Below are 14329 nucleotides of genomic sequence, written 5' to 3'. Positions count from 1 at the left end.
TCCTTACCGTTAATAAAAAAATTTGTTTTTATTATAATAACATTATTATAGTAATACAAATAAAATATTAAATTGCCAAAAATATGATCTATATATATAGATCAAATACAATTTCGAAAAAGCAAGTCGAAATATAATAATTGTAATAAGAAATATATAATATATAAATATATTATTGCAATAAATAAGAGAAATAAATAAGCAAGAAAGCGAAAGCAAACAAATAACAAATTCGAACAAGCAAATCGAAATTATTTGATATTATTATTATATTGTATATTAAATGCAATTAATAAAACACTGTGTGTATATGGACCATAATATACACGCGTTGCGATATGTATTGTTCATCTCAGTTATGCGCATACATTGGATAATGCAACAACCTAAAATGTACAATGTTGTACCTGATTAATACAGGTTAATGTTTTATATAAATTTCAATATATATCGCTAAAAAGTATTTAATACCGTAAATGCCATTAAAAAAATACTTGATATATTATTGGTTATATGAAACTAAGACATTTCGCAGCATTCGTTTTAGGTATAAAAATAAATTTATTGAAGGAATTGATATATGCCAGTAAAATGGTGTATTTTTAATTTCTTTCAATAAAAACATATATGACAAAATTAACAAACCAATATATAAAACTCTAAGCGGTGGATCACTCGGCTCATGGGTCGATGAAGAACGCAGCAAACTGTGCGTCATCGTGTGAACTGCAGGACACATGAACATCGACATTTTGAACGCATATCGCAGTCCATGCTGTTGTGTACTTTAATTAATTTTATAGTGCTGCTTGGACTACATATGGTTGAGGGTTGTAAGACTATGCTAATTAAGTTGTTTATACAAATTTTATAATGAAATTTTATAAGCATATGGTATATTATTGGATAATAATAATTTAATTATTTTATTCATAATATTAACAAATATATGAAAAACATTATCTCACATTAGTAAATTAATTTGAATGTGAAAAACGAAGAGAAATATTTTCTTTTTCAATCAAATAATACTGAGAAATGTCTAGCATAAAAAATTTATCTAGAATTGTCTCTTATTAACGATTAGAAAATAGAAAGCCGTTGACTATATTATTATTCTTCGTTGATTCGTTAGACCAAACAAATGCCATACAAATATATATATATATAAATATAACGAATTTAATAAAATGTTTTATCATTATATATAAAGAATTAATTGCAAATAAAAGTTATACACAACCTCAACTCATATGGGACTACCCCCTGAATTTAAGCATATTAATTAGGGGAGGAAAAGAAACTAACCAGGATTTTCTTAGTAGCGGCGAGCGAAAAGAAATCAGTTCAGCACTAAGTCACTTTGTCTATATGGCAAATGTGAGATGCAGTGTATGGAGCGTCAATATTCTAGTATGAGAAATTAACGATTTAAGTCCTTCTTAAATGAGGCCATTTACCCATAGAGGGTGCCAGGCCCGTATAACGTTAATGATTACTAGATGATGTTTCCAAAGAGTCGTGTTGCTTGATAGTGCAGCACTAAGTGGGTGGTAAACTCCATCTAAAACTAAATATAACCATGAGACCGATAGTAAACAAGTACCGTGAGGGAAAGTTGAAAAGAACTCTGAATAGAGAGTTAAACAGTACGTGAAACTGCTTAGAGGTTAAGCCCGATGAACCTGAATATCCGTTATGGAAAATTCATCATTAAAATTGTAATATTTAAACAATATTATGATAATAGTGTGCATTTTTTCCATATAAGGACATTGTAATCTATTAGCATACAAAATTTATCATAAAATATAACTTATAGTTTATTCAAATTAATTTGCTTGCATTTTAACACAGAATAAATGTTATTAATTTGATAAAGTGCTGATAGATTTATATGAATACAGTGCGTTAATTTTTCGGAATTATATAATGGCATAATTATCATTGATTTTTGTGTTTATTATATGCACTTGTATGATTAACAATGCGAAAGATTCAGGATACCTTCGGGACCCGTCTTGAAACACGGACCAAGGAGTCTAACATATGTGCAAGTTATTGGGATATAAACCTAATAGCGTAATTAACTTGACTAATAATGGGATTAGTTTTTTAACTATTTATAGCTAATTAACACAATCCCGGGGCGTTCTATATAGTTATGTATAATGATATTTATATTATTTATGCCTCTAACTGGAACGTACCTTGAGCATATATGCTGTGACCCGAAAGATGGTGAACTATACTTGATCAGGTTGAAGTCAGGGGAAACCCTGATGGAAGACCGAAACAGTTCTGACGTGCAAATCGATTGTCAGAATTGAGTATAGGGGCGAAAGACCAATCGAACCATCTAGTAGCTGGTTCCTTCCGAAGTTTCCCTCAGGATAGCTGGTGCATTTTAATGTTATATAAAATAATCTTATCTGGTAAAGCGAATGATTAGAGGCCTTAGGGTCGAAACGATCTTAACCTATTCTCAAACTTTAAATGGGTAAGAACCTTAACTTTCTTGATATGAAGTTCAAGGTTATGATATAATGTGCCCAGTGGGCCACTTTTGGTAAGCAGAACTGGCGCTGTGGGATGAACCAAACGTAATGTTACGGTGCCCAAATTAACAACTCATGCAGATACCATGAAAGGCGTTGGTTGCTTAAAACAGCAGGACGGTGATCATGGAAGTCGAAATCCGCTAAGGAGTGTGTAACAACTCACCTGCCGAAGCAACTAGCCCTTAAAATGGATGGCGCTTAAGTTGTATACCTATACATTACCGCTAAAGTAGATGATTTATATTACTTGTGATATAAATTTTGAAACTTTAGTGAGTAGGAAGGTACAATGGTATGCGTAGAAGTGTTTGGCGCAAGCCTGCATGGAGCTGCCATTGGTACAGATCTTGGTGGTAGTAGCAAATAATCGAATGAGACCTTGGAGGACTGAAGTGGAGAAGGGTTTCGTGTGAACAGTGGTTGATCACGAGTTAGTCGGTCCTAAGTTCAAGGCGAAAGCCGAAAATTTTCAAGTAAAACACAAATGCCATACAAATATATTATATTATATAAATCAAGCTAATTAATATACTTGAATAATTTTGAACGAAAGGGAATACGGTTCCAATTCCGTAACCTGTTGAGTATCCGTTTGTTATTAAATATGGGCCTCGTGCTCATCCTGGCAACAGGAACGACCATAAAGAAGCCGTCGAGAGATATCGGAAGAGTTTTCTTTTCTGTTTTATAGCCGTACTACCATGGAAGTCTTTCGCAGAGAGATATGGTAGATGGGCTAGAAGAGCATGACATATACTGTTGTGTCGATATTTTCTCCTCGGACCTTGAAAATTTATGGTGGGGACACGCAAACTTCTCAACAGGCCGTACCAATATCCGCAGCTGGTCTCCAAGGTGAAGAGTCTCTAGTCGATAGAATAATGTAGGTAAGGGAAGTCGGCAAATTAGATCCGTAACTTCGGGATAAGGATTGGCTCTGAAGATTGAGATAGTCGGGCTTGATTGGGAAACAATAACATGGTTTATGTGCTCGTTCTGGGTAAATAGAGTGTCTGGCATTTATGTTGGTCACTTGTTCCCCGGATAGTTTAGTTACGTAGCCAATTGTGGAACTTTCTTGCTAAAATTTTTAAGAATACTAATTGGGTTAAACCAATTAGTTCTTATTAATTATAACGATTATCAATTAACAATCAATTCAGAACTGGCACGGACTTGGGGAATCCGACTGTCTAATTAAAACAAAGCATTGTGATGGCCCTAGCGGGTGTTGACACAATGTGATTTCTGCCCAGTGCTCTGAATGTCAAAGTGAAGAAATTCAAGTAAGCGCGGGTCAACGGCGGGAGTAACTATGACTCTCTTAAGGGGAACTGGGGGGGGAACTGGAATTTAGGTATGCAGAAGGGGAATATTATTCTGTAATTCATAAGTCATATCCTCGGATGTGCAGAAGGGGAATATTATTCTGTAATTCATAAGTCATATCTAGATTCAAGTCGACTCAAAACCTCCTCGTGGTGTTCCCCGGTAATGTTATACAGCGTGCTTTACTGTTTAACAGCCAATTTGAGCGGCGAATATATTTCCCATAGGGCTGGTTACCCTATGGGAAATTAACATATTGGAACTACAAATATAAATGAAAACAGGCCTCGGATACTAGTGGAAAATTCGTTGACGACCCGACCCCCTGTGGATCTCTTCCCAGGGGATGCCCAATATGAACCAAGCGCATCGGCTACTCCGGTTGGAGGGGTACCATGCACAATATGTGGCCGGTCCTTTACAAGCAAAAGAGGACTCGGTGTTCACATGAGATCTCAACACCCAGACGAACTTGATGATATTCGTCGACGTGTTGATATCAAGGCAAGATGGTGTGAGGAAGAGAAGATGATGATGGCGAGAAAGGAGGTTGAGCTCACGGCAAATGGTATCAAACACATTAATAAGCAACTAGCGGTATTTTTCACGAACCGTAGCGTCGAAGCAATTAAAAAGCTGAGACAGAGGGACGATTATAAGGAGAAAATCGAGCAGATAAGGGGGCAATCTGCTCTCGTCCCAGAAGTTGCTAATCTAACCATACGGCGCCGCCCTAGTAATAGTGAGCAAAACCCCCAAGTACCAACGTCTGAAACATCTCCAATCACACCATTAGAACAGTCGAACAGTGGAATCTTGTTGGCGCTACGCGGGTATAGCCCCGTAGTTTGTCCTTCCAGATGGAGAGCCCAAGAACTGCAAACTATCATTGATAGGGCGCAGATCGAGGGGAAGGAAACCACTCTCCAGTGTTTATCCGCTTATCTTCAGGGAATTTTTCCGACACAGGGTGCAAGACGCACGCTGACGAGGCCGGCACGGCGGCCTCGGAATAGAAGAGAAAGCAGAAGGCAGCAGTACGCTGTCATCCAGCGAAACTGGGATAAGCATAAAGGAAGGTGCATTAAGTCAATACTTGAGGAAACTGATGAGTCGGTAATGCCAAACCGAGAATTTATGGAACCCTATTGGAGGGAGATAATGACTCAGCCCAGCCCAAGCTCTTGCGACGATATAGTGACAACTCCAGTTCACTCGCTTGAGAGGGTTTGGTCCGCTATTACAAAGCGCGAACTTAGGGCATCAGCAGTCGCATTATCTAGCTCTCCGGGGCCTGACGGAATAACTCCAAAATCTGCTAAGGAGGTGCCGTCAGGCATTATGCTTCGCATAATGAACCTAATTCTATGGTGCGGTAAATTACCTCGCTTTATCCGACTGGCCAGAACCATCTTCATTCCGAAGACGGGGACGGCAATGCGACCGCAAGACTTTCGTCCAATATCGGTGCCATCAGTATTGGTAAGACAGCTAAATGCAATATTGGCAACCCGGTTGACCTCATCAGTTGATTGGGACCCGCGTCAGCGGGGCTTCTTACCTACAGACGGATGCGCCGATAATGCGACGATAGTCGACTTAGTCTTGAGGAGTAGCCATAAAAGCTATAGATCTTGCTACATAGCCAATCTGGATGTAAGCAAGGCATTTGACTCTTTGTCACATGCATCTATATATAACACCCTAAAAGCTTATGGCGCACCAAAGGACTTCGTCGACTACGTACAAAGTTCGTACGAGGTTGGTGGTACTAGTCTCTGCGGAGAAGGTTGGAGTTCAGAGGAATTCGTCCCTGCGAGAGGAGTGAAGCAGGGTGACCCTTTGTCTCCTATTCTATTTAATCTGGTCATTGACCGGTTACTTAGAGCCTACCCCAAAGAAATTGGTACCAAGGTTGGAACTGCCATGACAAACGCGGCCGCGTTTGCAGACGATTTGGTCCTTTTTGCGGAAACTCGAATGGGGCTTCAACAACTGCTTGACAAGACAGTTAGCTATCTGGCTACTGTTGGACTCACCCTTAATGCTGACAAGTGTTTCACTATCGGTATTAAGGGTCAGCCGAAACAGAAGTGTACTGTGTTAGATCCACATACCTTCCGAGTCGGCTTGAACGGGTGTCCGGCATTGAAGCGAACTAACGAGTGGAAGTATTTAGGCATCATTTTTAATGCAAACGGGAGGGTCAAGTGCAACCCAGCTGAGGACATTGGTCCAAAGCTACAAAGGTTGTCACAAGCCCCTCTTAAGCCTCAACAGAAGATATTTGCCCTTCGAACCGTCCTTATCCCACAACTCTATCACAAGCTAACCCTTGGGAGTGTGACGATAGGTGTGTTACGAAAATCCGACAAATTGATACGATTCTATGTGCGTAAATGGCTAGATTTACCACCGGATGTGCCAATAGCATTCGTTCACGCCCCCCCAAAGTGTGGGGGACTCGGGATTCCATCACTAAGATGGATGGCTCCGATGCTTCGTCTAAGACGATTGAGCAATATAAAATGGCCTCACTTCGAGCAATCCGAAGTGGCCAGCTCTTTCATCGAAGACGAAATGCAAAGGGCCCGAGTTAGGTTGCTAGCGGAACAAAATGAAATGCTAACACGTCCGGCAATAGAAGAGTATTGGGCAAATAGATTGTTCGTGTCTGTTGATGGCCACGGTCTCCGTGAAGCGGGCCATTATGGTCCACAACACGGATGGGTTAGTCAACCCACGCGTTTGCTAACAGGGAAGGAATATAGAGACGGAATTAAACTGCGGATAAATGCCCTACCCACGAAGTCTCGTACTACGAGGGGAAGGCACGAATTGGATCGACAGTGTCGTGCAGGATGTGATGCTCCCGAAACATCAAACCACATCATGCAAAAATGCTATCGCTCGCATGGGAGGCGGGTAGCTAGACACAACTGCGTAGTAAATCGAATCAAGCGGGGACTTGAGGAGAGAGGCTGCGTGGTCATTGTTGAGCCAAGTCTGCAGGGCGAATCCGGCCTCAATAAACCCGACCTGGTGGTACTCCGACCAAATCACATTGATGTGATCGACATTCAGGTGACAAATGACGGACACTCTTTGGACGATGCGCACCAGCGCAAAATCCAAAGATACGATACCCCGGACATAAGACGCGAATTGCGGCGCAAATTCGTAGCGACAGGTGATATTGAGTTTCATTCTGCCACTATTAACTGGCGGGGGATCTGGAGTGGTCAATCCGTAAAACGGTTGATTGCGAAGGGCCTTCTTAATAAATATGATAGCCATATCATAAGTATACAGGTAATAAGAGGAAGTCTTGGCTGTTTTAGACAGTTCATGTATTATGGTGGATACTCAAGAGGCTGGACGTAGCTTATGCCTTGGTTCAAATATAAATGCCGGCTGCCTTGGCAAAACATCAAATAAGGCATAAACATCGCACAACAACAACATATAAGGATGGTTTTAGTACGTATGCGTTGTGGAACCCTCAAAGTGAAGAAGGTTCAGATAGAGCAATGAATCGTGCATGCTAGACAAACTGTGACCACACAAGGTGATGGCAGACCTAGTATCTTTCGAAGATTTCCATGCCTTAGCGATCAAAAAAAAAAAAAAAAAAAAAAAAAAATAGCCAAATGCCTCGTCATCTAATTAGTGACGCGCATGAATGGATTAACGAGATTCCTACTGTCCCTATCTACTATCTAGCGAAACCACAGCCAAGGGAACGGGCTTGGAATAATTAGCGGGGAAAGAAGACCCTTTTGAGCTTGACTCTAATCTGGCAGTGTAAGGAGACATAAGAGGTGTAGAATAAGTGGGAGATATTAGACTTCGGTTTGGTATCGCCAATGAAATACCACTACTCTTATTGTTTCCTTACTTACTTGATTAAATGGAACGTGTATCATTTCCTAGCCATTATACGGATATATTTATTATATCTTATGGTATTGGGTTTTGATGCAAGCTTCTTGATCAAAGTATCACGAGTTTGTTATATAATCGCAAACAAATTCTTTAATAAAACGGTGCATTTATGTATTTTTGATTTGAAAATTTGGTATAACTCCAATTACTCAGGTATGATCCAATTCAAGGACATTGCCAGGTAGGGAGTTTGACTGGGGCGGTACATCTCTCAAATAATAACGGAGGTGTCCCAAGGCCAGCTCAGTGCGGACAGAAACCACACATAGAGCAAAAGGGCAAATGCTGACTTGATCTCGGTGTTCAGTACACACAGGGACAGCAAAAGCTCGGCCTATCGATCCTTTTGGTTTAAAGAGTTTTTAACAAGAGGTGTCAGAAAAGTTACCATAGGGATAACTGGCTTGTGGCGGCCAAGCGTTCATAGCGACGTCGCTTTTTGATCCTTCGATGTCGGCTCTTCCTATCATTGTGAAGCAAAATTCACCAAGCGTTGGATTGTTCACCCATGCAAGGGAACGTGAGCTGGGTTTAGACCGTCGTGAGACAGGTTAGTTTTACCCTACTAATGACAAAACGTTGTTGCGACAGCATTCCTGCGTAGTACGAGAGGAACCGCAGGTACGGACCAATGGCACAATACTTGTTCGAGCGAACAGTGGTATGACGCTACGTCCGTTGGATTATGCCTGAACGCCTCTAAGGTCGTATCCGTGCTGGACTGCAATGATAAATAAGGGGCAATTTGCATTGTATGGCTTCTAAACCATTTAAAGTTTATAATTTACTTTATAAACGACAATGGATGTGATGCCAATGTAATTTGTAACATAGTAAATTGGGAGGATCTTTGATCACCTGATGCCGCGCTAGTTACATATAAAAGCATTATTTAATACAATGACAAAGCCTAGAATCAATTGTAAACGACTTTTGTAACAGGCAAGGTGTTGTAAGTGGTTGAGCAGCTGCCATACTGCGATCCACTGAAGCTTATCCTTTGCTTGATGATTCGATAATAAAGATGTTGCAAGCGGCATAATAATTTATGCTTGCTTGCAACGGCGCGCCACTTTGTGGTTAGCAAAAGGTCTAGTAATATAAGAGACCTATAAAAAAATCAATATATTATTATAAATAAATATTGAACAAACAAAATGCATCGTCATCTTTATTAGTGACGCGATGATAAAGTGGCAAACATATTCCATGTATAAATATTCCTATGGTATTTTGATAATGCAAGTAAAGAGGACATATATAAAAGTAAGTATATGTTCCTCCAATGGTAGCAGCGGTTGGTTGGTTGGTGTCTGCTCCTCTTATTGTTCAAAACTTATGTTATGGTAGCAAGTCTGTATCGTCATATTATTAGTGACGCGAAAAATTAGTGGCAAACAATATTCGATGTATAAATATTCCTATGGTATTAATATTCAAATGAAGAGACCATTTAAATAAAGAGGACATATATAAAAGTAAGTATATGTTCCTCCAATGGTAGCAGCGGTTGGTTGGTTGGTGTCTGCTCCTCTTATTGTTCAAAACTTATGTTATGGTAGCAAGTCTGTATCGTCATATTATAAGTGACGCGAAAAATTAATGGCAAACATATTCGATGTATATAAATATTCCTATGGTATTCAAATTCAAGTAAAGAGACCATTAAAGTACAGAGAGAGGCCATATAATAAGTAAGTATATGTTCCTCCAATGGTAGCAGTGGTTGGTTGGTTGGTTGGTTGGCGGCTGCTCCTCTTATTGTTCAAAACTTATGTTATGGTAGCAAGTCTGTATCGTCATATTATAAGTGACGCGAAAAATTAGTGGCAAACATATTCGATGTATAAATATTCCTATGGTATTGAAATTCAAATAAAGAGACCATTAAAATAAAGAGGACATATATAAAAGTAAGTAATGGTAGCGGCGGTTGGTTGGTTGGCGGCTGCTCTTATTGTTCAAAACTTATGTTATCAATATGAGTTTGGCAATACAATAAAGAAGACCAATCTAATCCATATAAGACTAAATGGATTATATGGATATGCTTAGGAAACCCATATATTAATAAAAAAAAATTTATGTATAGAAAATTATACATATATGTATTTATATAAATGAATCGTATGGATATGGCTTATAGTAGATATAATACCTTTAAGGCATATTAATGTATAATATAGTAAATATATATACGTTGAAATATAAATGCATTTTTATATATATGGCAGCATATAAGTGTCATATGAAAAATAATAGAGTTTACCCATATATCACTGAAATGAGATATATAAACCTAGTGAGGGGCGGCACTAGTGAATGAATCGTATAGATATGGCTTACAGGTATAATACCTATATGTCATAATATGGTTTAATATTATAAATATACATTGAAATATGAATGAATTGTATAGATATGGCTTTTAAATGCCATATGCATAAGAATAAATAGAATGATTAACACTTATATCACTGAAATAAGATATAAAAACCTAGTGAAGGGTGGCACTAGTACTGTAAACATGATTTTGGCAGAGCTCGGGGTAAAAAACTACTATAGGGAGGTGGTCGTTGGCGGGCCCCTCCTCGTATTGGTCAAAACCTATGTTATACATATGAGGTTGTCAATACTATAAAGAACGCCAAGCATATCCATATAAATGTATGGATATGCATACAAATCCATACAAAAGTGAAAAAAAAATAATGTATTGAAAAATATACATATATTTATATAAGTGAATCGTATGGATATGTCTTATAGGTATAATACCTATAAGGCATAACAATGTATAATCTAGCAAATATACATCGAAATATGCAGGAATTGTATAGATATGGCATATAAATGCCATATACATAAGAATAAATTGTATATCAATGCAATAAGATATATAAACCTAGTGAGGGGCGGCACTAGTAAATGAATCGTATGGATATGGCTTATAGGTATAATACCTATAAGGCATAATAATGTATAATATAATAAATATACATTAAAACATGATTGAATTATATAGATATGGCATATAAATGCCATATACTTAAGAATAAATGGTAAAATTTACCCGTATATCACTTAAACACGATATATAAACCTAGTGAGGGTGACGCTAGTACTGTAAACATGCTTTTGGAAGATAATGGGTCCAAAAACTACTATAGGGAGGTGGTCGTTGGCGGGCCCCTCCTCGTATTGGTCAAAACCTATGTTATGCATATAAGTTTGTCAATACTATTAAGACCGCCAAGCATATCCATATAAATGTATGGATATGCATAAAAATCCATACAAAAGTGAAAAAAAATAATGTATTGAAAAATATACATATATTTATATAAGTGAATCGTATGGATATGGCTTATAGGTATAATACCTATAAGGCATAACAATGTATAATCTAGCAAGTATACATCGAAATATGAAGGAATTGTATAGATATGGCATATAAATGCCATATACATAAGAATAAATTGTATATCAATGCAATAAGATATATAAACCTAGTGAGGGGCGGCACTAGTAAATGAATCGTATGGATATGGCTTATAGGTATAATACCTATAAGGCATAATAATGTATAATATAATAAATATACATTAAAACATGATTGAATTATATAGATATGGCATATAAATGCCATATACTTAAGAATAAATGGTAAAATTTACCCGTATATCACTGAAACACGATATATAAACCTAGTGAGGGTGACACTAGTACTGTAAACATGCTTTTAGAAGATCATGGGTCCAAAAACTACTATAGGGAGGTGGTCGTTGGCGGGCCCCTCCTCGTATTGGTCAAAACCTATGTTATGCATATAAGTTTGTCAATACTATTAAGACCGCCAAGCATATCCATATAAATGTATGGATATGCATAAAAATCCATACAAAAGTGAAAAAAAATAATGTATTGAAAAATATACATATATTTATATAAGTGAATCGTATGGATATGGCTTATAGGTATAATACCTATAAGGCATAACAATGTATAATCTAGCAAGTATACATCGAAATATGAAGGAATTGTATAGATATGGCATATAAATGCCATATAAATAAGAATAAATTGTATATCAATGCAATAAGATATATAAACCTAGTGAGGGGCGGCACTAGTAAATGAATCGTATGGATATGGCTTATAGGTATAATACCTATAAGGCATAATAATGTATAATATAATAAATATACATTAAAATATGATTGAATTATATAGATATGGCATATAAATGCCATATACTTAAGAATAAATGGTAAAATTTACCCGTATATCACTTAAACACGATATATAAACCTAGTGAGGGTGACGCTAGTACTGTAAACATGCTTTTGGAAGATAATGGGTCCAAAAACTACTATAGGGAGGTGGTCGTTGGCGGGCCCCTCCTCGTATTGGTCAAAACCTATGTTATGCATATAAGTTTGTCAATACTATTAAGACCGCCAAGCATATCCATATAAATGTATGGATATGCATAAAAATCCATACAAAAGTGAAAAAAATAATGTATTGAAAAATATACATATATTTATATAAGTGAATCGTATGGATATGGCTTATAGGTATAATACCTATAAGGCATAACAATGTATAATCTAGCAAGTATACATCGAAATATGAAGGAATTGTATAGATATGGCATATAAATGCCATATACATAAGAATAAATTGTATATCAATGCAATAAGATATATAAACCTAGTGAGGGGCGGCACTAGTAAATGAATCGTATGGATATGGCTTATAGGTATAATACCTATAAGGCATAATAATGTATAATATAATAAATATACATTAAAACATGATTGAATTATATAGATATGGCATATAAATGCCATATACTTAAGAATAAATGGTAAAATTTACCCGTATATCACTGAAACACGATATATAAACCTAGTGAGGGTGACACTAGTACTGTAAACATGCTTTTAGAAGATCATGGGTCCAAAAACTACTATAGGGAGGTGGTCGTTGGCGGGCCCCTCCTCGTATTGGTCAAAACCTATGTTATGCATATAAGTTTGTCAATACTATTAAGACCGCCAAGCATATCCATATAAATGTATGGATATGCATAAAAATCCATACAAAAGTGAAAAAAAATAATGTATTGAAAAATATACATATATTTATATAAGTGAATCGTATGGATATGGCTTATAGGTATAATACCTATAAGGCATAACAATGTATAATCTAGCAAGTATACATCGAAATATGAAGGAATTGTATAGATATGCCATATAAATGCCATATAAATAAGAATAAATTGTATATCAATGCAATAAGATATATAAACCTAGTGAGGGGCGGCACTAGTAAATGAATCGTATGGATATGGCTTATAGGTATAATACCTATAAGGCATAATAATGTATAATATAATAAATATACATTAAAACATGATTGAATTATATAGATATGGCATATAAATGCCATATACTTAAGAATAAATGGTAAAATTTACCCGTATATCACTTAAACACGATATATAAACCTAGTGAGGGTGACGCTAGTACTGTAAACATGCTTTTGGAAGATAATGGGTCCAAAAACTACTATAGGGAGGTGGTCGTTGGCGGGCCCCTCCTCGTATTGGTCAAAACCTATGTTATGCATATAAGTTTGTCAATACTATTAAGACCGCCAAGCATATCCATATAAATGTATGGATATGCATAAAAATCCATACAAAAGTGAAAAAAAATAATGTATTGAAAAATATACATATATTTATATAAGTGAATCGTATGGATATGGCTTATAGGTATAATACCTATAAGGCATAACAATGTATAATCTAGCAAGTATACATCGAAATATGAAGGAATTGTATAGATATGGCATATAAATGCCATATACATAAGAATAAATTGTATATCAATGCAATAAGATATATAAACCTAGTGAGGGGCGGCACTAGTAAATGAATCGTATGGATATGGCTTATAGGTATAATACCTATAAGGCATAATAATGTATAATATAATAAATATACATTAAAACATGATTGAATTATATAGATATGGCATATAAATGCCATATACTTAAGAATAAATGGTAAAATTTACCCGTATATCACTGAAACACGATATATAAACCTAGTGAGGGTGACACTAGTACTGTAAACATGCTTTTAGAAGATCATGGGTCCAAAAACTACTATAGGGAGGTGGTCGTTGGCGGGCCCCTCCTCGTATTGGTCAAAACCTATGTTATGCATATAAGTTTGTCAATACTATTAAGACCGCCAAGCATATCCATATAAATGTATGGATATGCATAAAAATCCATACAAAAGTGAAAAAAAATAATGTATTGAAAAATATACATATATTTATATAAGTGAATCGTATGGATATGGCTTATAGGTATAATACCTATAAGGCATAACAATGTATAATCTAGCAAGTATACATCGAAATATGAAGGAATTGTATAGATATGCCATATAAATGCCATATAAATAAGAA

General features: G+C 36.6%; 1 non-coding gene and 1 pseudogene across 1 annotated transcript; both read left to right on the top strand.

Moving 5' to 3' along the window:
- The first annotated feature begins 655 nt into the window (after positions 1-655).
- On the top strand, positions 656-834 carry LOC139353852 (5.8S ribosomal RNA). The gene has a single exon (XR_011604980.1). It is a non-coding gene; the product is annotated as a 5.8S ribosomal RNA (ribosomal RNA).
- A 405-nt stretch (positions 835-1239) lies between these two features.
- LOC139353821 (large subunit ribosomal RNA) lies at positions 1240-8851 on the top strand (annotated as a pseudogene).
- Positions 8852-14329: the final 5478 nt, after the last annotated feature.

The sequence above is a fragment of the Drosophila suzukii genome, chromosome Y (genome assembly GCF_043229965.1).
Source record: "Drosophila suzukii chromosome Y, CBGP_Dsuzu_IsoJpt1.0, whole genome shotgun sequence".
Lineage (NCBI taxonomy): Eukaryota > Metazoa > Arthropoda > Insecta > Diptera > Drosophilidae > Drosophila > Drosophila suzukii.
This window is presented reverse-complemented; position numbering and strand designations above follow the sequence as displayed.